Source organism: Phaseolus vulgaris, chromosome 3 (genome assembly GCF_051622355.1).
Source record: "Phaseolus vulgaris cultivar YP4 chromosome 3, ASM5162235v1, whole genome shotgun sequence".
Classification (NCBI taxonomy): domain Eukaryota; kingdom Viridiplantae; phylum Streptophyta; class Magnoliopsida; order Fabales; family Fabaceae; genus Phaseolus; species Phaseolus vulgaris.
In genome coordinates, this window is record NC_143500.1 from 29,267,627 (window position 1) to 29,294,398 (window position 26,772).

Consider the following 26,772-nt stretch of genomic DNA (forward strand, 5'->3'; position numbering starts at 1 on the left):
AAATTGATTCTTCTGTGTTAAAATTAACTTAGTAGATTTCAACTATGAACAAAATGGTGTTGCAGGGTCAGTCAAGGATCTAATTCTCCACCTCTCCCTTACCCTATGCTTTTGCCGTCACAAAATTAATCATTTTCATTTAAAGAGAGTGAGGTTATTTAGATTAAATTAAATAGAGTGAAAAATATGTAGAAAGATTGTGAAATTTAGTGAAAAAATTAAACAAGTATCATTATTTAGTGAAATTTCATGTAAAAAAGTTAGACATTTATTGATTTGAATTGTTGATTAAGCTATGCTTAATCTTAATTTAAAAATTTAGAATTTAATAATATACCTTAGAGTTATTAAATTAATAGAATCATTTATTCTCGGTCGTTATTTTCATGAATTTAAAATGAGAGATAAAGCAAGGATATATTAGGAATAATGACGTCACTTAGTCAACAATTAGGTTAAATAAGGTTGGTATAGAAAAAAAGTGACCCAAAAACTAAAGGTAGGAAACCTAAAAGAGGTCGTGTCGTCAAGGAGGAACGTTCTGAATTTTTTTCTTTAGCTTTTGTGTATGTAATGGCCACCATGAGTAACTAATTCTTTCCTTTGGGGGTTGGAAATTGTTCTGGTCCTGCCAACCCCCATCGCTCAGAGTCAAGGTCAAGTGTAGTTTGTATACTCCTTCCTCCTCCAACCCACTGAGACGTCTTTTAAGAACAAAACCGTGACGGAGCACCAACCTCCAAAGCGGACAATACCTTTAAGATATCTCTCGGACTTGAAGTCGGAACAGTCCCACATTTGTGGGAACAAAAATGTGTCTCAAGCCCTTCAGTTAGGGGGAATCCACTCCCCTTAGACCTCGACTGAGGGGTTTGTTTCTCCTACAACCCACCGAGACGCCTTTTAAGGACCATCGACCTCCAAAGTGGACAATACCTTATGTATTTTGGTGGTAATTATATATGAATTTTTGTTCCTTTTTTATATTGTTATTTTCATTTTATACTTAAAAAAACTATTTTTATTCATGAACTTAATTATTGGATTTTGTATTTTGTGTTTAAAGCTTGATTCTTATATTTATGAACTTAATTATTGGATCTTGTATTTTGTGTTTAAAGCTTGAATTTTTATTCATGAAATGATTCTTAGATTTTGACTAGGAAAGTACTTCTAAGAATCTGACCAATACTTTGATATATATTTATACTTGAATGTTCGGAATAGATTTGAAATTTGAAATTTTAATTATTTAATTTTCACACAAATTTTATCAATATATTTCAAATCAAATTATTGCACATATTCTTATATTTAATAAATCCTATTATTAAGATTTTAAATAATTAATCATTCTGAGTTGAACATCCATTTCTTAAAACAAATTATTAGTTATAATTTGAACGGTATATTATTCTTTTGAATGCAAAGATAGGCTAAATTCAACTCTTCTGTAAATAATAATAAAACAAACGTAATATAAATGAGTGTAAGTGTGATCAATAAAAAAAAATAGTATTATTAGAATTTTTAATATGTACGATTAGATTCGTTTACTTTTATCTGTCTCTCTCTATATATACTCATGACAGTAAGTAAAGTATATTCAACCATAGCTTAAGATTATAGATATACTTAATAATCCTCAAAAAGTTAATTTAATCGATAGTTAATTTTTTTACTCAAATTACTCATCAGTTAGTTGTATAGGTTATATATGTTTCACAAATTAGTTGTCAATTACAACTTAATAGAATGGATTTTATGAAATTGTAAACTAATAATTTATTGTTACAAAATCAGATACATAAGACGTTATTAAAAGTGAACCACAAGGTTTAACTTCAGCATCTACATTCTAGGTGAGAGGAAGTTTCATTAACTTGACAAACCGTTTGTTTTATGTATCTAGTCTTTGTGAAGATTTTAACTCTTCATTAATGGATATTTTAGTTTTATTTTTATCCTTGTCCATTCCTCAAGTGAAATTGTTGGAGTGATGATGTGATCTTCATGTTAGCAATTGTAACAACTTAGATTCTTATTTTTAAACCATCATAAGACACACATTTATACATTTTTTTTATAATAAATATAACAAAAAAAAACTTATAAAAGAAAAGTATTAAGATTTTATCTAACTCATCAAAACATAATTGTATTAGAATTATAAAACACACATTAAATATAATAGTGAATTAATTATTCAATTAAATATATAATAATTAATATTGATATATATATATATATATAATCACATTCTCTCTACTAAAAATCACTTATCTCCACCAATCATATAATACACCATAATAATTCATATATCATTCCAAATTTATGATCATAATTTAATACAATTCTCATCATTCCCAAAGAATATTATCATACAATATAAATCATTTAAATGAAACCATAATTCAAACAATTATGCGCCAACACTTGGCTTGCACAGTAAATTAAGCATATCTTGCAATTTGCCCAACCAATAGCATGCTCACTCTGTCAAAGGAATCAACACAACTAATAACTTTTAGTCATCCAGCGAACAAAATATTCGACCAGTGACTACACTACTAGGAGTTTTTAATAACCTCCCCCCCTCCCCTTCATACAATGAAAATGGACTCACCTAGCCAACAAATCTCTCATATTTTCAATTAAATAAATAGCTCGCCCAACAACCAAATATTTTTTGGTTTTTAATTAAAAGAATTTCACCTAATGAGAGTTTTGTTCGCCTAGCATTCTGCATAGTTCATAAAATTTGTTGAATTGTGTAAATGTTCTAATTTATTCAAGTTAAGTTTTCTTCTATTTTTATGTCTAACATTGAATATTTTACTTAAAAATAATCCTAACTTGAACCAAATTTGTCTCAAATGCAATATCCTCATCAAATTGGCAAGGACACAACAATTTTATTAATTTAAGACTCAAACATTCATAGTACATTCAACAACACAATCTTGCATAAAACTCAAGACATTGTGACCACATCGCCTTCACATTCAAATTATTTATCATGAGATTCTATCAAAAATATAAATAGTTTCCCTATAAGAAATGTTTTACTTTGGAGCAAACTCCCAAATTCAATCAGTAATGCTACACAAAACTTGATGACCTATAGCAAGTTATCCAAACATAGCCAAATTTTAGTATAAGGTTAATCAAGTCAAGATGAACACTTTTCTCAATTGACTCTACAAAGATTGATGGCAAAATCCTAAGAAAAATAATAGAGCAGAGAATCATTAGGATAAATAAGAATTTACACTACAAGAAAATGATCATTTAGTCACCGAATTCAGCGACCAAAAATTAGTGGTCGCAATTTGCGACCGAAATTGCCACTAAATATTCTCAGTCTCAAATCTGCGACCGAAATTGCCACTAAATATTCTCAGTCTCAAATCTGCGACCAAAATAGCGACCGAATGAATTGTTAATGATGTTAGTTAGTTTAGCGACCGAATCAGCGACTGAACATGAGAGTGACAAAATCATTGGTCGCTAAAGTGGTGGCTGTTTTTAAAAAATTGGGAAAAATATATCTGCGACCGAATTAGCGACAGAAAATGTTTACTTTTTAGTCACCGATTTTCTTTCAGTCACTAAATGTAATTGCTTATTTTTGTCACCGAATTAGCGACCGAAAATGTTTATTTTTTAGCCACTGATCTTCTTTCAGCCTCTAAATGTAATTGTTTATTTTTGCCATTGAATTAGCCACTGAAAATGTTTACTTTTTAGGCACTGATTTTCTTTTGGTTGCTAAATATAATTGTTTATTTTTGCCACCAAATTACTCACCAAATATGTTTATTTTTTAGCCACCCATTTTTTTCGGTCGCTAAATATAATTGTTTAATAATAATAATAATAATAATAATAATAATAATGATGATGATAATAATAATAATAATAAATAGGTTGTATGTGACAATGATAAAGAGATTTAAAAATTAATTAGTAATGAAGATGAATAATAGATTATAAATGTAAATATGAAACTAAATCAACATTACTAAAAATACATGTTCTTAAATGTGAATACAAAATAATAAATATAATTAAAAGAAAAAAAGGTTACTAAAACTGCTATTAAAGTTAAAAAAAATGTAGATAAAAGTGTGTAATTTCTTCTATTACAAAAATATTACTTAAACACCTTCCATCAAAACTCAAAACCTCAAAAACCCTTAATCCCAAATTTCATCCTCCAAAGCGTATTCCAAATCCCAAATCCTTTCGAACTCCAAAACTACTCCCAGATCCGCCCACACATTGATAGTCTTCTTCAATTGCTTCCATGGTTTGGTTCTTCTTCGATTCCTTCTTCCAATTCACGTGCTACTCAAGCTCACAGTAGTCATCGTCTTCTTCTTCGTTCTTTTGCGGTTCGTTGTTCTTCATTTTTCTTTGATTTTCTCATGGTTAGGATTTAGGAATGAGCTTGTTTTGAAATTGTGTTTTTAATCCTCTTATGGAGAAATGTTACTAATCTCTCTTGGTCTCCCCCTAAACATTACAATCTATAAAGCTTCAGAAGCATCTCAGTGATGAAGATCATCCATATCATAACTTTAGCACAGGTCAGTGGTTGATTTAATTTCTTTTGTTTTTTAAACTCGTACAATTGAACTTTGAACTTTTGCACTATCCTACTTGTGGTTGGATTATTTTGTCAAAGAACTGATAATGAGTTATCCTTGCTTATGTGTCCAAAATCTTTTAAAAAATCCAGAATGATATTTTTTTCATAATTATTATTTTAATATTAAGAATAACTGGCTACTTGATGAATATGATAATGAATGCTAGGAGCTAGGTTTTATATTTTTTTTTCGAGTTATCTTTTTTGGCTTGTCAGAGATTGACGACATGTGGAATATTTTTCCGCCATACCAAAATATTAGGAAGTATTTTGATACTGATGCTTTGTAATGCTCCTCCTGACATGCTTTCTTCATCATCAAGTTAATTGCTTTCTTGCTTTATATTTCCTTTTCTCCACTCTTGTAATCTCACCAGGATAATAAAATGATTGAGCAATTTCACACGAAGTTAAGTATTGGAAAAGCTTCTCACAAGTTTTGAGGTCATGTATATGAATATGTTGTGTAGGTGAGTGGATTAATATCTTGTATGAAGTACAGTTTAAAGAAGAATTTTAAACTAAGTCTATTTATGTGTCAAATATATGCATCTCTCCAAATTGATCCTTGTACAGCTACTACCTTGAAGTAATTGAACTTTGATTATTTTAATTCTCATCTTATATTTTGAAAATAATTGAAACAAGTTCACCAATTATGCAGCTGCATACTTTCATTTATTTAATGAACTCTGATGTGTCATTGCTAACATATGCATGCCTCTGCAGCCATCTAACTATACTGCATGGGGTTCTCATCATAATTTTATATGGTATTAGCAACATTAAATAGATTATTGACTTGTTTAAGTACACATCTATTCTTTTACAACTTAAAGGTTATGATAGTCAAAACAAATGTTACTGTAACACTATATATATATATATATATTTTTTTTGGTGACAAGATAGGATACTTAATCAAGTGATAAGTGTAATTAAAAATTCAGAAGGTTGTTGTGATCAATATTCTTTCATGTTTTCTCCGTTTATTTTTTTTGTTGATTATATGAACCCTTAATCATTCATTATTTTTCTGATCTGAAAGGTTTTTTCTCATATAATATGCAGGGTTATACCGAAATAAAAGCAAAAATCACTTCTCACTTCCATGGAGAACTATGTTACTTAGCTTCTTAAAATTGGGAAACCAATCTTCACCCCTTCGTGAGAACCTTACTATAATCCCTGATTTACGCATGTGGTGTTTACATATTGCTTTAAATAACTATATAGAATCTTAAGAAATCAAACATTGAAATTAATATTTTTTTATCTTGTGAAAACTCTAGAGTTTGAGAAAAAAGAATGAACAAGAGTAAAAATGAACTTTGTATATTATTCACTGGGATCAATTACAAGAAGCTTTATATCAATAGTAAAGGATGTCTTCACCAACTGACACAACTAACAAACTAATTGTAAAAGACGAAAGAAAGAAAAAAAATTACGAAGCATATTTGTTAACACGTTATAATTTGTGTTCTGATTATGCATGCAATCACTAATGGACTTATGTGCACATTTTCAAATTGTTTAACTTGCTATTTCATTGGTTGATATTAGTTTTTCCTATGGAATCTTGAGGAGATTCTTGCCTGAAGAGAAGGTGGAGGCTGTGAAAGGTCTTTCGCTCACTACTGATGGAAATGGTGTTGTTTTTTTATGTACCAACTAAAGATATAGATACATATCTTAGTGGTAAAGTTTCACTTGACTATTGAACTGGAATTTTGTTCGTATTTCAAATTTCAAATAACTTGACTTAGGATTTGAGCTTTTTCAGCACTAGAGTATGGGACAACATTTCTGCATATAGCTTTTTATCTTGGTCATGTTTTTCTTTGAATTACATTTGTCCTTCAGGTAAGGAAAATGAAGCTAATGTAAGTCTAGAGGTGTTGAAAGCCTTGCCCCGTTTGCAACAGAGATGGTGAGTTTTCACTCTGCTCCGTCTGGTAGCATCGTTGCATAGCTGCCACGTGGAAATGAAGAAATAGTTGATGTTGGCTAGGCTAAGGAGGATTCAAGTAAAGATGGATTCAACGTGTGCACCCATTAAGCATGTTATATGTTTTACTGTTTTGTTATTGATACCTCTTTTTTGTATTTTTTATGGGGAAACTTAAGTGTAGATTTTTAGTATGTTCTTTGATTTTCACAGGAGAAAGTTTTATGTATTATAGTATATTTATATCTGCTATATTTTTTAAAGTTCAATCTTGTTTAATTTGATTGAATTTTGAGTAATTATAAGCAAGTTTGAATATTTTTTATAAATTGATCAAAATATCATTTTAAATAGGTATTAATAATACATATAAAAATAGTCACCGAAACCGATTTGGTCGTTATATCTACAAAGATGTTGTTTAGCGACCGAAATAAAATCGGTCGCTGTAATTAAAAAAAATATTTAGTCACCGATATCAAATTTGTCGCTATAGGGATCTTCATTTAGTCGCTAAATTAGTCACCAATTTTTTTTTAATTAATTATTTTAATCCATTAGCGACCGAAAATGGTGGTCGCTATCACCTTTTATTTCAGTCACCGATTTAGCCACCGATTGTTTTTATAAAAGTTTGGTCACTAATTTGGTCTCTGAATTTTGGTGACCAAATTTTCTGCAACCGATTTAGTCACCAAAATTTCGGTTGCTAATTTGGTTCCTAATTTTGGTAACCAAATTTTTTGCGACCGATTTAGCCACCAAAATTTTGGTTGCAAATTAGCAACCACTTTATAATTCGGTCGCTAAAGGCTTTGCGACTAGGGTTTTCACTTCCATCTTTATTTGGTGACTGTTTCGGTCGTAGATACCTTTAGCGACCAATTATAATGCTTTTAGCGACCGAATTTGGTGGTCGCTAAAAGTGATTTTTGTTGTTGTGTTACTTTGTTTTAAAATTTGATCAAATAGAAATAATTCTTGATTTCTCAACTACGGTAAGATCTAACCAAATTATGAAAGAGATGAGGTATGAGAGAGAAATCTTAGAGAAAAAAGAGAAGGAGAGAAAATTGAGGAAGAAGTGAGAATAGAGAAAAATGGAGGGTTACATATCCTCACTACAAGAAAAAATGGTTTTAACGGGAGTTTATTTTTACATTACCTAGGGTTAAAACCTCCATTAAGTCATTTACCCAGGGTTGCAATTTCCCCCGCTAAACCATCCTTGGGGAAAGTGTTCCCCGAGGTTTTTTTAAACCTTAGAAAAAGTCTTTCAGAACCCTGTTAAATACCATGAGTTTAAGAACCTCCGTAAAATATCATGGGTTTCAAAACCCCCGTAAAATACCATGGGTTTTAAAACCTTTGTAAAATACCATAGGTTTTAGAACCTCCGTAAAATATCATGGGTTTCAAAACCTCCGTAAAATATCATAGGTTCCAAAACCTCCGTAAAAAATACCATAGGTTTCAAAACTATAAAAATTTATTTATTTTATTCATTTATCAATTAGGTATTCATGTGTTTTTTAAACCACAATTATTTACATCTATTGTATTTATTTATCCATGTTTGTTAAAGTAATTTTTCAATAAATAAAACAAATAAATGGATATAACATTCATCCATTGACAAGATATATCAAAATATTTATAAAAATATACCAAAATATATCAAGTAAACACATTGAAATTCAAATTAAACACAAAATATGAGTTAAAAAATTACAAGGAAGCAATATAAGACAAATAGGTACTACAAATGAAAACATAACATATTGCTCACAAAGCATAAAATAAGTCAAAAATCATTTCCATAATATACTAAATTCTTAGACAATGACATATGCTCATCTTGATGTCCAAAATTTGTTGGCACATTTTTTATAATACTCTAAATTATTATAATATTATAAATACAATCATTATGTCGATTATAGTAAAAACAAATCTTTCCTTTACTGAAAAATGTACTAATTATCAATTAAGTAATAAAAAATAAAAATATGTTTCAGCATTTGAAAGATACATTAGCAATTGCTAAAAGAAAATGTCATATTTTAAAAAAGATTTATGGATTCTAATATGATAACTACATGTACTTATATATAACTAGTGTAGAGCTTCGAATACCTATTGTAAGGATGAGCTAACATATACTTCCTTTCAAATCTTCATAGTTTCAAAACATTTTCTTTTTTCTTTTTTGTGCTAATATTTAAATACATATGATTTTAATATTTACATATTTTTATTATAGTTATACACCCTAAAAAGAAATTTAAATAATGTATGTAAAGACTAAAAAAGTTATGTGTAAAATCTATAATGATGTTTTTATATATAAAAACTTTAAAAAAATGTAATTATCAAAACCAGAAAAGGAATTAATCTTTTGATTTGCTTTTATAATGAGTTACATAACTAGTGCTACAGGTCTCAAATCTGTTTCTAATTGCTTACTTTCCTCGTTCTATAGAAAATTAGCAACATACTATGTATGATTAATCATGTTCCAATTAATTTGAACCATTAATACCATGGTTTCTTCAAATATCCTCATACTAATCAATTTGAAAAATTTATAGGGTTGGTAGCTATTGTTAGAATGGATTGCTTTAAACTAGAGGGGGTGAATTGTTTAAAGAAGATTTTCGCAAACTTTTAAAACAAGAATGAATTTATCTCAGGAAACAATTGATAAGAAATTTAGTTTACCAAAAACAGCAAACAAAACAGCACAACCAGAAAAACAATCGGTTGTTTCACAGAAACAATCGGTTGTTTATACCAGCAAACAACAAACAAATATGAAATTAAAGAGTTAAGGATAGAGAGATTTCACACAGATGTTTATACTGGTTCACTCCAAACCCAGAGCTACATCCAGTCTTCTCAGAAACCCTGAGGAAATCCACTAAGCAATCACAACTTGATCACTTACACAACAACCAAGAGAATGACCTTGAACACCTCAAGACACACACTCTTCTTGGCCAACACACCACCACCAAGATTGCTAATCTTGATCCCCTCAAGAACACACAACCAATCTCAGCAAACACAGAAACGAAACTTGTTTCATAGAGTACAAGGATTAAACTTGTTACAGAAGATAATCTGAAATCAATACAAGCAGAATCCTATTCCACAACTTTGATCAATCACAAACTTTCAGCAATCTCAGCTCTTTGAAAAAAAAACTCAAAAACTCTTAGCAAAAACTTGTCAAAGATTAATTGTCAAATATGTTTTTCTGAATTTATTCAAAGATGTAGTTTGTTATCAAGTCTTAACAAACTCTTAAATTACATTAAAAGATTGGTCAAAGCATTTAATGACTGGAGCGTAATCAGTTAAATCATTTAATGCTCAGTCAAAGATAAAACAATTTTTCTGTTATGGTCCCAAAACAAACAATCGGTTGTTTCTTCGAATCAATCGGTTGTTTTGGTTCTTAATTGTTCAACCATTTTAAAAACAGTTTTCAATTTTTTCTCAAAACATCTAAATATAAACAATCGGTTGTTTCGACAAAACAATCGGTTGTTTTAACTTAGTTTGAAAACATTTTACTTTCACAAAGATTGAGAAGCTTATGCTTTAGATTCGATCAAGGGGTGGATTACAATACTCAAAACTACCCTAGAACTATACTAAACCAGCACTGCAACACCAAGCACAGCAAAGGCTTCATCATCCTTCAAAGGGTTTGGATTCTTCAAAGCTTGAACACTACTTGGTTCAACAGCTATAACCATGTTATGCCTATTTAATAGAAAGAAGAAAGACATAATTGGACAGAAAATGCAAAAGCATGGTACTGCTTTGAATTCACATATATGTGTTTTTTTTAATGTCCAATTGTAGAGGAATTGAATAGTAGCAGTTTCCACTAGCTGGACATTAGGAAGCTCATCTGTGTTTTTCAGAATTGGTCTTCATGTTACAAGTGTCATGGTTTTGTTGTGCAAGGTGATTAAATAATTTAGAAAACTAAAATTGTAAGAAACATGGGTCTTAAAAGAGGATGAAAGAGGTTGTGCCATGTGTTAATTCTGTAGAACTATGCTGGACAGACATTTGACCTATTATCCAAAGCAGACCAAATACTTATCAATATGGTATATCAAGTAACATGCTAGGGAAGTTGACAAGAACTTTTTGATGTTGATTAAGCCATGTAAGACAGTTTCCAATTTTGGAAGAAAATGTTGTATGATATGGTTGGATATAACTTTTATCCAATATCCAATGTTGAGTGAGGAGATAATGCAACATAAAATCACATCACAGTCATATAACTGTAGTGCTCCATTTCATATCTATTGCAAAACAGTGTAATGCTACAGTATCTTTCAAAGCAGAAAGAAAGGACAATACACTAGTTGATAAGGACAAACATTCAGAATTACAAAATTACCTTGAACTTTCTTGCAACACTTTGCTTTTGAGATTGGTTAAACATTTTGGAGAACAACTGCAGCAGATCACAATTACATGATGACAGGAACTGAATGCAGTCAGAAGACATCGTGTCTCTGTTATTTTCTAAAAAGCCATTTGTATCATACAGAACCTGATCGAGATCCAGATGTTAGTAATGTGCATCCAAGGAAAATGACTTCCATTATATATACTACTCATTGAAAGGAATTACTCATAGATACTTAACAATACAAGCTCCAAATTTAAAACAAGAGTCGGATGAATAATTGCATGCTTAGCATTCGAATGACATTTGTACCAAACTGTTTCAAGTGAAATAATGGACCCAATATTTATATATGTTATATATTGGAGGAAAACGAATCAAACTCTCCTAAAATAAAGTAGGAATTTGGAAGAAAGCAAACACCATTTTAGAAACTAATTAAATGATCATATTTAGAGACTGAGGACTAAGACCTTATGCAAATAGCATTATGGACAAAACTATGCTTTGGATATACAAGAGCTTAAAACTGTGATTTCTACTTATACTATAGCCTTGTACATGTAATCTTGTGGAAAAGCCCTTTCGAATACAACCAACAACAAGGACGGGAAATTTCATTTGTGTGCACCAAACTATATTCATTTCCACTTCCACTCCTTCCCTTTTTTTAGAACATCACATGGACAAACAGAAGATGCACTTGCATTCAAAGACAGAATGTCGCCAGATTCACATTTAAAGCACTAATTTTAAATATTCAATACTAAAATGCTTCAGAATTAGCATCTTAGGCATTTATTTAAGTGTTTAAATTTGTTTTTTCTTTATTCATTTACCATTTAGGCATTCATGTGTTTTTTTAAACCACAATTATTTGCATCTATTGTATTTATTTATTTATGTTTGTTAAAGTATTTTTTTTTCAATAAATAAAAGAAATAAATGGATATAAGATTCATCAATTGACAACATATATCAAAATATTAATAAAAATACACCAAAGTATATCAAGTAAACACATTGAAATTCAAATTAAACACAAAATATGAGTTAAAAAATTACAAGGAAGCTAATATAAGACGAAATAGGTCACATATGCTCTTCTTGATGTCCAAATTTTTTTGGCACACTTCCTCGATCAAACACCTACAATATAAACATATATCACAATTAGAAATGTAAATCTAAAAAATAAAACAAGTTATTTAAATTTTTTAAACATTACCGATGAACGATTGAACATAGTCAACTCAGTAGGCAATTAACCTTGATAACTTTGAAAGAAAAAAATCATCATTATCTCAAATCTTTTTTCATGTTCTTCATATATTTTTTCACGTTCTTCATATCTTTTATTTTGTTCATCCAATTGTGACTTTAATGCAATAACCTATATTAAAACACAATTTATCATGAAAAAGAGTGAGAAAACCATACACATTAAAAAATAACCAATTTATCAACAAAAGCTATACTACATTTCCTATAATTTTGTGTCAATAATATTCAACACAACGTTTCCAATCTTGGCATGATAATCTAAAGTAAACAACACCAAATTGCTACACAAGAAAATGCATGTTCAAAAACCTGATTCTCGAATTCTCTATAAGAAGTAGTTGAAGATATCCCAGTGCGAGAATTTCTAGTATATCCAAGTACATGAAAAGGGCAAGGTCCCAATCCCATCCCTCGAACACGACCACAATGTTCTTGACTTCCACAGGCATGAGCTAGTGAATCATCAATTGATATATCTTGTGAGAGAGAAGATGTATTTGACTCATATGCTTGAATCTTTTCCTACAAAAAATGAAAATAGTTATAGAAGCCCAATGGTCTTTATTCATTACTTCTGGACACATTGCAATAATTTCATCTCTATTGTGTGTTCCATCATTTCTTTGTTACCATAGTTGTTGCCTATACTCAGTCCACTTTGTGTTAGTGATTTGAAGATATATCTTACATGAGCATCAGATTCAACTTCAAACTTAGCCTTCAAAATTATTACACAAGTAAATTTAAGATAATTGCAATATAATATCAATTAAAACATAGAAAAATCCAAAAATCAATTACTTGAATGGTTTTCTTAAGCATATCTTCTTTGTAATCTTTGGGAATCTTCCTCCAACTTTGATAGCTAATAGGAAATGCACTAACATTTCTTGCAACATGACCTAAAAACCTATTCAACAATGCTCCACTGTCATCAACTGGTTGGTTCTCGTTATTCCAGTTAACAAGAATCCTGTCACCAACAAATAAAAACCAGACATCGTTTGTTGTTAATTGTTTCCTAACCTTTTTGCCTTTACTATCTGTCAAAATTATTGTTAGTTTAAGAGGACGAACATAAAAAACAAATACAATGTGAGTTTGCAATGTATTGATTCAAGCTTACCAATGACATCAAGAAGCCATGATCTTTTACGTGATACATGCTTTGATTGTTCAGTTTGCATCTCAATACCCACATTTTCTTCCCTTTCTTCATCAGATTGTAACCTTAGTGTAGGTTTAGATGTAGATTCATGGACAGATTCATTTGTATTATCAAATTGAAATTCAGGTGCAGAATTGTTCTTAGTAGTAGAAATCAACCTATGAGGTGCATGTGGGGGAGGAGACTTCTTATTAGTATTCTCTATAGGATGAGAATTCACATGAGGTGCTACATAATAATTAAATGAATACATGTGAAAAATAATATATTTTTAAAGAGAATGTCAAATTAAAATATAAGTACAAACATCTCACTAAATGGAAGTTGTGTATGAACTTACTTGAGTTATTAAGGGCTGCAAGTTGGTCAAAAGTGTTATTGAGGGTATCATGTTCTGTTGCTCTAGTCTTCTTGATGGACATTTTCTTCATCTTTAGGTATTCTTGAAATAGTAACATTAATACAAGTCAAAAATAGAAATTCAATAAATCATAATATAATGCATGTATAAACAATAATGTATAAGTAATAAGGATGATAATTTAAACAAAAATAATATACAAGTGTTCAATTAAAAATAGGACCTTGTTAACGATATACTTCCTTCTCCATTTACAAATAAAGTTTCAAAATTGTTTTGTACAAATGCTTCACATTCATGAAAAGTGACATCATTATCTTCTCCCATGTCATATAAGTCTCGTGGCTTTAGATGCACAATAATGCTCCAATCTTTAGCTAATTCATCCACTACATAATAAACCATTTGTGCTTCTTTAGCTTGGATGTATGGTTCATCATCATCATTATCACCAATGTGTATCAAACGTGTAAAGTTTACTAGTGTAAATCCAAGATCATCTGTCATAATCCCTCTAGAAGTAGTTGTATTAGCCCATGAACAAAGTAACAGAAAATCGACCATTATAGTTTATCTCAATTATGTCTACCAATTTTCCATAATAAGGCACACCCCCAAATTGCATTTGATTGTCGATGCTACTTGCATAACTCCTTGTACCAAAAGTACCAAATATCCCATTGTTTTGTGTTTTAAGTCCTTCATCTCTCTCCAATGTACGGAACTTGAAGCCATTTACATTGTAAGCATTGTAACGTTTTGCACAATCAATTCGCCCCATAGCTAAGAACTTTAAATCATCTGAGTGAGGTCCATTCAACTCATTTCTTATCTAAAAAAGAGGAAAATATGATCAAAACAATTCTATATATTCAATATAATCAAACCTCAACAATATAAATTATACATACACGACGAGAAAACCATTTTGCAAATTCTCTATGAACTCTCTTATCTATCACAGAGGATGACCGTGTACGACTTCTTAATTGTCTTTGTATAATGTCTCTAAATTCTCTAAATTAAATAAATAAGTATTACATGGTTAGTGTTCAATTGCAGATGAATCATAATAAGTTATAAAGTCAAAGTACTTACTGAAGGAAAGGGTCAACTTGGCACAATTAGTCAATATATGACGATGTGCTTGTAACTTTTCCTTTGCTGATAAAGAGAAGTAAGTAAAAGACCCAATTGGTTTTCCAACAGGTGGAAACAAAGTGCTTGCACTAGATGACATAGTGTCTGGTTCATCATTAACACGCCTTATTCGATTAAATACAGTCTCAATTTCATTTAAATATCTTGAACAAAAGGTTAAAGACTCTTCAGCCATGTAGCCTTCAGCTATTGAGCCTTCTGGTTGTGCCTTGTTACGCACATAAGATTTCAATTTTCCTAAATATCTCTCAATGGGATACATCCATCTATACTGGACAGGTCCTCCAAACTTGGCATCTTCCACCAAATGCACAATCAAATGAACCATGACTGTAAAAAATGCAGGAGGAAATAATATCTCCATGTGACATAATGTGAGAACAACTCTATTTTGCAGTTGGTTAAGTTCATCCACTTTTAAAACTTTACTGCATAAGTTTATAAAAAATGAACTCAAATCAATCAAAACATAGCACACTTCCTTAGGGAATGTCTTTCTCATTGCTAAAGGTAGAAGTTGCTCCATCAAAACATGTGAATCATGACTTTTCAATCCTCTAAGCTTACATTGTTTGACATCAACACATCTACTAATGTTACTTGAGTAGCCATCTGGAACAATGATAATTTTTAGTGTTGTCAGAAATGTATGCTTATTTTCTTTTGTCAATGTATATATAGTAGGAAGATATTTATTATTTTCATCAGGCCAAAGATCAGGTCTAACACCCCAATCTTTTAAGTCCTATCGTGCCTTTAGGTTATCTTTTGATTTTTTACCTTGGTTCAATAATGTATACACCACATTATCACATACATTTTTTTCAATGTGCATAACATCTAGATTATGGTGCAATAAATTGTTTACCCAATAAGGAAGTTCAAAAAATATACTTTTTTTTCGCCATTGTAGAGGGCCATCAATAGCTTGGTGATCTCTGCGTTGTTTTTTCCCCAGTTCCTCAACTTCCGGTTCTTTCCCAAATATGATATTGACATTCTCAACTTGTCTTAAGACATATGTTCCTGATATTGTCAAAGGAGATTTTCTATTTTCCACACTTTCATCAAAATGAATGCGGGCTAATCTAAATTTGTGTCTTGCATTTAACCAACGTCGATGATTCATGAAACAAAATTTACCCCGAATCTTCTTAGGAGTAGTGTCAAAATTACACCTAGGGCAAGCCAACCCAGTATGTGTATTCCACCCAGATAAGGTTCCAAGACCAGGAAAATCACTAATGGTCCACAATATAGCTGCATGCATATTAAATACTTCATTGTTATATGAATCAAAAGTTTTAAGTCCATTGTTCCATAGCTATTTTAATTCTTCAATTAATGGCCTTAAATATACATCAATATCATTTCCTAGTGCTCTTTTACCGGGAATGATCATGGAAAGAATGAATGAACTTTGCTTTATACACATCCAAGGAGGAAGATTGTAGGGTATGAGTACAATAGGCCAAGTACTATGACTTGTACTCAAATCACCAAATGGATTGAATCCATCAACAGCTAAACCAAGTCTGACATTTCGAGCATCTGAAGCAAATTGAGGATTCATTAGATCAAAGTTCTTCCATGCTTCAGAATCCCTCGGATGCCTTAGTATGCCTTCATTTGTACTTCCTGATGCATGCCATTGCATATGCTAAGCTATTTTAGAAGACATAAACATTCGTTGTAGGCGTGGCTTCAATGGAAAATATCTTAAAACTTTAGCAGGAACTTTCTTTTGCTTTTTCATAGTACCATCAATAGTCTTGTTCTTCTTTCTTCTTTTCCATCTAGATTCATTACATTTCTTACAAACTTCTTTGTCTTTTCTTCTCCATAGTACAACATGCAATCATTTGGGCAAGCATCAATTTTGGTGTAATGAAGGCCAAGCTTATTAATGATTTTCTTAGCTTCATAGAAGGAACATGGAGTTTTAGCATAATCAAAGGCATCTTCTAACAACTCCAATATCATTGACATTGCCTTGTCAGTCATTCTACATAGACATTTGATGTTGTACAATTTGAGCAAGAAAGAAAGTTTAGAATACTTGCCACATCCTTCATACAAACTTTGTTGCCCATCATGCATAAACTTCAGATACTCAGCAATTTCATCAGGCATCATTTTGCTTGATCTAGGATGCATATCCTCATCATCCTCCACGTTATCATCATAGAAAAAAAATCTGAATGCGTCATTAACCATGACACGTATGGGATCATTACCAGAAACTTTATGCTCATTTGATTGGAAAACTGGAGGTGTTTCAGTCGTATTTTGTACAAAACTTGTCTCGCCATGTAGAAGACATAATGTATAACCTTTTGGAAAAGGATGAAGAATGAAGTGTTCATGTGTTGCTTCTCGAGTTTGCCATTTTTTAAGATTGCATTTCGGACATGGGCAAATTATCTTACCCTCAGCGCTCTTATTAGCAAATGCAAAGTCCAAAAACTTATTCAATCCATCCATGTACTGACATGTATTTCGAGGCATGTTAATCCAAGACTTATCTATATCTAAATGGAATTGTTTGATAAAAATAAAGCAAACCTAGCATGGAAGTTTTAAAAAAAAACATGTGTCAACAAGAGCATTACAATGCGTAAAAGAATAGAAGTGAAATAAGCGTATAAAGAAGTTGTACAAAGTGTATGAAGAAGATATGAAAGTGATAAAAGAAATCTATTTTATTTCTATTTGAACTCAATTAATTATTAATTAGTATTCGAATCTGGACACTCTCAATTAAGACATGATCAAGATTGATCTAAAAAATATTAACATGGAATATTACATGTGTGGACATTCAATTTGAAAAGCACACATCACAGGTGCAATTAAGGGTAAGCAATGTTACAGATGAAAAGCACAATTTAGTGTGTACAAACAAAGCATATGTGAAGTTAACACCTAATGGTGTTAACCAAGGTAGTTGAATTGACACAAGTGGCTCCAAAAATCATGAAAAATATAGAAAACTGCAACATGCACTTGTCTGTATGGATCATAAAATGATATATATATATATATATATATATATATTGATGAATGTAGTGATTAAGGTTAAACTCACGTTTTTGGCTGCGGAGCTGAAAGCCTCCCTGTGGCTGATATTTGGATTACTAGCCTTAATCCTTTAGATTTCCTCCCTGCAAAATCAGACACTTGAAAAGACTTGCTATTTGTTTTTACTCAATGGAATCATCTTTAGTCTATTTTCATGTTTCTCTTTAAAATTATTTTAGAATTATAAGAGATTATTTTTACTGGACTATGTACTCCATACATTTTAATAATTCTTTTATGTCTTAGTCATTTCTTATCATGCAACTTTTGAAACTTATTTCTCTAAAACTAAAAAAAGACAAGGAAAAAAGTTGTCTCATATGAACTTGTGAAAAATAATAAAAAATTGGTGTTATGGTACTGAGTTTGATGATGGAAGAATTGACAGTGACACTTTTACTTCAATTGTTTTGGACCTGTTGGTGATGGAGGACTCCAACATTGACCTAAACTACATATAAAAAAAATTGAGACGACCATTGTACGCTAGGTTTTTCCTCTATTAATTAGAGTTAATCAAGCAAACTTGCAAACTTAGGGTACAATGGCATAATGGTATAATGACATTAGTTAGAAGATATAACAATTATAGAATTAAAAGCATTTAGTAACAATGAAAAAGCTAGACTAATAAATGTCAAATAATTTATGTAAAGTAGGTTTTTCATATGGTAGTGCAGGGGAGTTAGTCTGGGTGGTTAGCAATGCTAAAGGGAAGGTATCTGATGTATAGGACATGTTTAAATCACAACAAATGGGTTATAACAAATAATTTAGTAGACGGTGAGGTTGGTACTAAAAACAGAATTGGATTATCAAACTTGCTTTGGAGAAGCTACTTCAAGGAGAACCTTTTTATGATGATGTTAGAATCTGAAGAGAAAGAAAACTAGGCATAAGGTTTTCAAGTAGCAATAAGAGGGCAAAGAATGTGTTGCAGCAGTGAGGAAGGATTTTGTTAATTTATGTGGCAGCAAGAGTGAATAAGATAGAGTAATTAATCACTATACTTTTCAGATACATTAAGAAAATATCAAAATAAAAATAGTTGGTTCAATTATATAATAGATCTTAGCCTCTTATGCACATCCATTGTTATTTGGCACAACAAAAAAAGAAGTGATAATTGGTTTACATGTGACAAAAGAAGTATCCAGTATGTGACTGAATAGGAAACTACAAGATTCTGCCAAAAGTTAACCCCTTTGAATGGTTAGTTGAAATGATTACATCGGAAAAAAAAGGAGGAATGCAATGCAAATTCTTGTAATTCTACGAAAAATAAAATTATTTTGGTAATCTATAAGATAACAATTGCGAGCCACACAAAGAATAATGGTGTTACGTTCACCGGAGAGAACAATGGTGGTGGAGCGTATAGGGGCGTGAAAGAGAGAATATGTACTGAGAAGAGGAAGAAGAAACCAATTACCGTGGTGAAGCAGCAAAAGCAGGTCCGTGGTGGAGCAACAGAAGCAGGTCCGTGGTGGAGCAGGAGAAGTTCTGTGGTAGAGGATGAAAAGTAGTTCTACGATGGAAGAGGAGAAGTAGCTCTACGGTGGAGGAGGAGAAGCAGTAATGGGTTTTTTAGTCAAAAGTTTGAAAAAGTGTGAGTATTTTCCTGTGGTTTGAAAATAAATCTTTGGAAAAGTTAAAAAAAAGATAATTTTTCTTTTTTTATTAAAAATATTTATATAAAATAAATAAAAAATTAATTAATTTTAATTAAATAAATATTTAAAATTAAGAATATTTTTTAAAAAATTTATATGTTTAAACTTACACTTTCAAAAACTTTAAGAATTTAGTTATCAAATATATTAAAATTATTTTTTTTAAAAAAGTTTAATTATATTTATTTATTGAAATTTGAGAAAATTTAAAATATTTTATTGATGTTTTACAATAAACATTTCAAACTTAATGAAAATTAAAAAAACTTCATTATTTTGATGAGATTTTAGAATAAATTAATGAAACTTAACAAAGGTTAAAAACCCTCAACTATTTTGCAGAGGTTTTAAAATAAACCTTTGGAAATTAACTAAGGTTAAAAAACCTCCGTTATTTTGCGAATGTTTTGAAATAAACCTATGAAAATTAATGAAGGTTAAAAAAACCACAGTTATTTTGCGAAGGTTTTAAAATAAACCTTTGGAAATTAATGAAGGTTAAAAAAACCTCCTTCATTTTGCCGGGATTTTAGAATAAACCTTTGGAATTTAACTAAGGTTAAAAAACCTTCGTTATTTTGTTGAGGTTTTAGAAAAAACCTCCATTAATTAAATCAATTCCTAGGGTTATGTTAACCTCCGCTAAATAACCTCCACTAAAACCTTTTTTTTTCTTGTAGTGCCTCTATCATTTCAATTTAGATCTCATATAGTAATTTTCTATGATAAGGTAACCTTTTACCCATCTAATCAAGCATTCGTACCTCTTTACCCATGACTTAATTTCATCAAATATTCTAACAAAATACTCATACATATATATGAAGCAAACACCGAAATCTTAGTTAAATTATCAAGAACATTCTTTCATAAAGACAACAAAATCAAATTTCCTCTCATTGGTTATAATTTTGAAGGTTAGTGTTAGCTACATTGCAGCCTAGGCTTAAATTTTCATGTCACGGGACTTTAATTTTGATTTTGAAATTAATATATTCTTATTAACTACACTATGGATTTGGTGCCAAACCATGAAATTGGTCGATATGTGTAAAACTGGTCTAAAATTGGCTTTTATTAATGTTTAGTAGTGGTTGTATGTTGATACATTTAAACAATGACTTTGTTATATTTGTTTTACTTTGTTTACTTGGAAAATCAAATTATGATGAATATTTTAATCTTTCAGATTAATGTAATAATAAAATGACAAACATCTTCATAGCAGGTGTGATTAGGCAATATCATTTTGAATATATACACTACAACAATGCTTGAAAGAGAAATGAAGTTGTGGAAATCACATGGAACGCAAAAAAAATTGGTGGCTTCGATAATGCTATACCAATGTATATCAATCTTTGAGATTTATGTATCATATGCTCATGTAAGTAAAAATTATATGTTAGAATGCATATTTCATGTTCATAGTTTGCATAATTCAAATTAAGAAAATGGGAAGAGTGTGAGTGGTATATGTGTCATTAGCATTCTCACTGTACTCTTTTGTTGCAATAGTTACTTAGAGGATTGATAGAATATTTCACTAGCGCATAAATGCTAAACAAGTGCAGTTATTTTACATTTACAAAGCACGCATTCGTAAATCAAAGAGATATAAATGCGGCTATATAGTCGCACTTGTAAATACTGTTTATAATTGAAACTATTTCAAGTAGCCGCATTTGTATATGCTTCTGAATGAGGTGACAGGGTTTAGGGGTTTAGGGTTTACAAATGCGACTTTGGTAAATAATCACACTTGTAAATAATGGTTTTTTTTAGTGCAATATGTTTTGTCCCAAACCCATATAAATTAACCTGTATATAGATCAAAATGTACCCAGCCAGACAAATACATAAATATAGAGATAAATTCAGAGAATCAAAATGTATATTACAAACAAGTAATCAAATTACATATAATCCCTACACTATTGATCAACTATCCTAGAGTTATAAAAATTTATGAAATATGTGGACCAAGAATGTCTCACATATGCTATGGCATCCGAAGTCATTGGTGCTTCATCCGTGAAGAACTGCATTTCAATATATGATTGACATAAATTAGTTTTAAGATACATATACGTTCAAGAATAATAAAAATAATTTAACATATCATGTTACCTCTTTCCAATCATTTTTAAGGCCTAGTCTTACAATGGTAATCATCCATTACATAATGTAATAGCCACACTCATAGCTTCCTGGTTATTTATTACACTATAATTCAATAAAAAGTAAAAGTTAGTATATTGATAAACAATGATAAGAAAAAGAAAAAAATTACAAACCTTTATTCTTATTTAGTTCAAATTATTTGAACTGGATCGACCTTTAAGGATGTTATATCCACGCCATGAACTGGTTAATACAAAAAACCTTGTTAGTAGATGGTTAATTAGTAACATACAAAGTTAAGTTTATAGTGTACTTACGTATCAATGATATTCTTAAAATTTGTGGGTATCTTCTGTTAGAAAAGATGGCTTTAAACTAGAAGGGGGGTGAATTGTTTAAAGGGGTATTCACAAACTTTTCAAAATTAGAATGAACTTATTTCAGAAACCAATTGATTCAGCAATTTAGTTAGCCAAAACAGCAAGCAAAACAGTGATATCAGGAAAAACAATCGGTTGTTTCTTCGAAACAATCGGTTGTTTATACCAGCAAACAACAAGCAAACTGAAATTAAAGAGTTAGGGATAGAAAGATTGTACACAGATGTTTATACTGGTTCACTCCAACTAGAGCTCTATCCAGTCTTCTTAGAAACCCTGAGGATATCCACTAAGCAATCACCACTTGATCACTTACACCATAACCAAGAGAATGACCTTGAACACCTCAAGAAACACACTCTCATTGGCCAACACTAAGATTGCTGATCTTGAACACCTCAAGAACACACAACCAATCTCAGCAACACACACAAACGAATTGTTCAGCAGTTTACAAAGATTACACTTGTTACAAATGGAAATCTGAAATCAATACAAGTAGAATCCCTATTCAGCACCTTGATCAATCTCTCAACTCTTTTGCAATCTCGGAATACTTTGAAAAACTCTTCTTCTTAAAACTTTGTTTCAAGATTCTTAATATATCACAATTGTTTTTCAGAATATATCTAAGAATATAGTTTGTTATCAAATCTTAACAAACTCTTAATTGCATTTAAAATAGATTGGTCAAAGCATTTAATGACTGGAGCGTGTTCAGTTAAAGCATTTAAAGCTCAGTCAAAGAAAACAGTTTTTCTGTTATGGTTTTAAAACAAACAATCGATTGTTTCATCGAATCAATCGGTTGTTTTGTTACTTAACAAAATACACCATTCAAAAACAGTTTTCAAACTTTCTCAAAACACTTAAGTGTAAACAATCGGTTGTTTCGACAAAACAATCTGTTGTTTCAACTTAGTTTGAAAAACATTTTGCTTTGTTAAAATTGAGATGCTAATTGCTTTGAGATTTAATCTAAGTGTTGATTACAACATTGAACTACCCCAGAACAAGGCTGAAATCAGCACAGCAGCATCAAGCAAAGCAGAGGCTTCATCATCCTTCAAAGGATTTGGATTCTTCAAAACATTGAACTCCACTTGTTTCAACAATCTCCCCCTATTTGATGAAGACAAATCCCTGATGCTTGTGTTGTTCTTTAATTAAATCTGAGGCAATTCCTGCAATAAAACTTTGAGCAATACATTGAACTTCTGATATTTTGTTAGCATACAGATAAACAATTAAAGCTTAAAACATTCAATATCAGAACCAAATAACATCACTCAAACTATTTTTAACAATATGAAAAACAGAAACTTAGAACAAATTGAAAACACAGCATATATCTCCCCCTATTTGTCTTCACAAATAGACAAAGATAAGAGATAAAATAAGACATTGTTCATATTACATCAGAATAAACCAGCAACAGCAGAAGGAAAGAAATTTTAAAAACCAGAAACAAGAACAGCCAAAAACAATCGATTGTTTCTGTGGCCAATCGATTGTTTTTCTCTCAGTCTTCTTCATCAGCAAACTGTAGATCAAAGATTTGATTATGGACAGCTTCAATTTGTTCGTCCAGTGTCATAAACCTTGTATCCATGTTGTCAAACCTTGTGTCTATCCTCTGAAAGTTACTAACACACAGATCATGAAGGCTCCTTTGATTTTCAGCAAAGGTATCTAGCCTATTTGATGGCATTTTCATGAAGTTCTTCTTGAATCAATGTAGAGTATGGGGCGGAAGCAATGAATGAGAGTGAGCAAGATCCTCCTAAGAGTGGTGTTGATCTTGTAGGTGCATGTTAAGTATGGGTATTGAGTGGTTCGGCCAGCTCAAGGGAAAAGGTGAAGGAATTGAAGTTTAGAGCCTAGGATTCTAGGGAGAAGCAAAGTTGAGCACAAATGGGCAGCATAACTTTACTCACAATAAACTTGAAAATACAAGGTGTAGGCTCCTCCTTTTATAGGCTAAGGAGGACCATAATGCAACCCTAATGCTAGCCAAATGAAATGTAAATGTGAAGCACATGGGTGCACATGGCACATGGGTGCATAAATGAGCACATGGGGAGGGGTGTGTCTAGTTTTTATGCTCACCCCCCCTCCATGGTCTTTCTAGAATGTTCACACAAATATGCTTTCTACACTACTCTAATTACTAAGCACCCCTAATGGGCCTTTATGTAACAATTACAAAGGTCTTCTCTTCCCAAAACCGTAGCTTTGACCCATGTGTATGTGAAGCTAGACGGTCTAGAAGGAATCCTCATCATGGCCTAGACGCTCCTTATGTAGCCGCTCCTCATCATGGCCTAGACGCTCCTCTTCATGGGCTAGACGCTCCTTTTTGAGTCTAGACGCTCCTCATCATAGGCTAGACCGTCTAGTCTTGGAGGCTTGGCTTTCATCGTGTGGTGAGCTTGGGCCCTCCTCCATCATCCCCTCCCTCTTGAAAAGGATTTGTCCTCAAATCCAAAGCTTTTTCTTCAACTAGGGGGATGGTTGTGGCTGGATGGTGTCCATCATCTCCTCCTTCGGGAAAAGATCTATCCTCAGATCTACAGACTTGATCTCGGATAGCAACCTTTTGCTTCGCCAAAGCTTGTCCTCCTGGATCAAACGTCCACTTATAGAAATAATCAAATAAGGCATAGGTGTTAGTTTGCAAATTAATTTTACTAGGTTGCCATTTTTGCTTTTCTTTTGGTTTTGGCAACCTTGGACAAAGTTTCTCTTTTAATGGTTGTGTGTGGTCTCTAATCATCTTATGTATTTTAAAAGGTTCATTTGTGGTTACTTTCTCTTTAGGCATAAATCCTATAGAAGATGGTAACAACTTAAAAGGAGAAAGATGATTGAACCCACACATAACTTTAAAAGTAGAAATATAAGTAGTTTTGTGAACTACTTTATGGTATGTTTGCTCACCTCTAGAGTTGTGTGTGCACTTCATGATTATTCTAGGCATAGTAGAAAGAGCTAGATTTTCAAATATATTTTGACCATGCGTTTGAGGATGATAAGAATTTAAAGTGTGCAATTTAGTTGCAAGTTTTCCAAAGGAAATCCTCAAATCATGGTTTGCGAAATTTGGAACTCTATTCAACACTATGCTTGAAGATAAACCATGAAGATGTATCACTTCTCTAGAGAAGAGTTTATCCATAACCATGAAGATTGAATCACAACCTTTTGTTGTCCTAGGGAGTTTTAATAGGAAATTTATATCTTCCCAAGGATCATTTGCAAAAGGTGAAGGAGTATAGAGTTTATGAGACATTGCCTTGGGCGTATTTTGAAAACAAGAATTGTACCTAAGGTAATGTCTTTGAACTTCTTTTCTCATGGGGGACAAAAGTTTTCCTTTTAAAAGCTCTAGAGTTTTATCAACTCTAATTTGTCCCATGAGTTCTCCTTCATGAAGACTTTTTCTCTTATGTGTAAGGATAGTCTCGTTGTGACAACCATTGTTTATAAGAATTTGTACACTTTGCAATGGTTGTCTCAATAAGACATGACAAGTTTCTTTAGGCACTACTTCACATAAAAAATTGTTTTTGTAGATGCTTATAAAAAACTTGGCATTCACTTGGTGATATCCTAGCACATATGAGAAATAATCTATTTCATTTTTATCTATGCAAGCTTCTTTTAAAGACTCTTCTTTTTCACTTAGGCTTGCAAGTGTTCCTTTACAAAAGGTAAGGCTTTGAGGTTGTTCAACAAGACACATATTTTCAAAGGTATTTTTAAATCTTTGGTCTTGTTGAATGACCTTGTGGGAAGGAACACTCTTCTCCCACGCCTTTTGTTCTTCAAGGGTCTTCTCATGCTTTTCTTTTTCTTCTTTTTCTTTAGCTTCCCTTTCGACTTCCCCTCTCTTCTTTTGTATTTTTCTTTCCTTTCTTTCTTTATGGGAAGCAAACAATTTTTCTACCCTCATTTCCCAATCTAGGCAAGCTTCTATATTTTCTTTTCCATGGAAATGGGGTTGGTCTACCCTAACCTCTCTTGGGTTTTCTTGTTCTTTTCTATCTCCTCTATGTCTTCTAGGGGGTGCTTGATAATAATCATTTACTCTAATGCTTCCCTCCCCAAAAGAATCATGATCTTTAGAGATATATGCATGAGAAGGTAATTTTTTTAGAATGTGAGACTTCTCATCCTTTGCTTTAGTCAAAACATTAAGTTTAGTCTCACTCTCCAATTGTCTATATGCAATTGATTGCACAGTTTGTGAAACTTCTTTCAAAAGAGTTTTTAAAGATTTTAATTCACTTCCAATAGACTTTGTAGAATGAGAAGAAGAAGACATGGCTAAAGCTTTGTGTATATAGGTGTTTTACTTTGAGAAAGTTTAGGAAAGTTAAAGAAGGTAGTTTTCCAGGTAAGGGAGGTGAGTCACAAAAGACTACTTAAATACCAAGCCTTTTCCTTGCCAAAAACTATCCTCCAATATCTTCACACAAGACTTTCTCTTAGTGA

The 26,772-nt window shown here is 31.5% G+C and overlaps 1 pseudogene; it reads right to left on the reverse strand.

Moving 5' to 3' along the window:
- Window positions 1–14,385: 14,385 nt before the first annotated feature.
- On the reverse strand, window positions 14,386–17,021 carry LOC137839462 (uncharacterized; annotated as a pseudogene).
- Window positions 17,022–26,772: the final 9,751 nt, after the last annotated feature.